Consider the following 1,452-nt stretch of genomic DNA (forward strand, 5'->3'; position numbering starts at 1 on the left):
ATGAAATTAATATTTTGTCTTAAACCTGTAAATTATTATTTTAATTATCTTAGATTAAAAATTAAAACTATTTTAATTGTCTTAAATGAAAAATTAAGACAAAAGAAATATGCATTTCTAATAGGCGGGAAGGGGCAGAGGAATGACCAGAAATAAATTTTTTGCATGTCTTTGTTAAGTATTCATCTACTAATTATTTTACAGGGCAATGTGATTATCACATTGAGGGCTCCTTCAGAGAGTGATCATGTGCAATTAAAAACTTGCGTTCAGGTATTTACAGTTTGCCCTCAATTGAATCATTGTCTTGTTTGAGAGTTAATTTTGGGATTTGTATCTTTGCGATACATTTTTATAGTATAAATAGAGGGGTAAATGTGTGCATTTTGAATTCTTTCACATCTTCTATATATGCTTACCCTTTTTTTTTTAGTTGGTTCATTTCATTTTTATTTTTATTTTTGTTTTGGTAGGGTTTAGTTAACGCATATTTATAAATTAGCAAGCAAATTTGGTTAATTGGGCGAGATATATTAGTAGTGAAGAACACATTCACAAGTTAGCCAACTTGATTTGTCTGATATCAATCTTTGGCATGATACGTTCTCTTTTGTATTTAGCAGCACTTCTTTTGGGGAGTCTTAAGATCTCGTCAGACTGTTTATGCAGTACAAATAAATTAAAAACCCTGGAAATATCATTGGGTTGCTTTACTTTCTATATGTTTTTCATATTGGCTTTAGGGTTTCAAATTTTTATGGTAAATCAATAATTGTCTCACCATTTTGCATTGGAAGTATCACATTGAAGGTGGAAAAATATGGGGCAGCAAAGTGAGATCAGTCGCTGCACAATTTGCATGGTGAACCATGCATCTTTCTTAAGCTTCCACATTTTGCATGTATTTTGTCTAACCATTCAAGAGACCTATCAATACTGGGACATGGGCATAGACACCTCAAGAGCCTTGTCAATGTTGGGAGATGGGAATACACGTCTCAGGGGAGAACACCTGGCAATGGTATTTACATGTAAGTTTAGGGTTTGTTTCTACAATACTATTATAATTTCATTTAAGTTTAGGGTTTCTTTCTACAATACTGCGAGACCATAGAGGCCACCACTGTCACAAGCTCCACTCCCACTTCCACCGCTCCCTAGACACTAGCCCAAGTACACTTTGAAGTATCGAGGAAGCATGTGTGCTCATGCACACATGTTTGATACCATTTTTTATGGTTTGTTGAGCATAGAACTGTGTAGGAATTTTTAATGTTCACGTTTCGCATCGTCCTTTGTGATCCTATGGGGTATTTTTCTTGATCAATCATGAGGACGGGATGGTTCAAAATTTATTTTCATTTATTCACAAGGCAATATGCCTTTTGGTGCACTCTTTGAGAGCCATAAATTTACCTTCTTTGAATCGATATCTTAATTGGCCTAATAAAA

Source organism: Cryptomeria japonica, chromosome 3, assembly GCF_030272615.1.
Source record: "Cryptomeria japonica chromosome 3, Sugi_1.0, whole genome shotgun sequence".
NCBI lineage: Eukaryota > Viridiplantae > Streptophyta > Pinopsida > Cupressales > Cupressaceae > Cryptomeria > Cryptomeria japonica.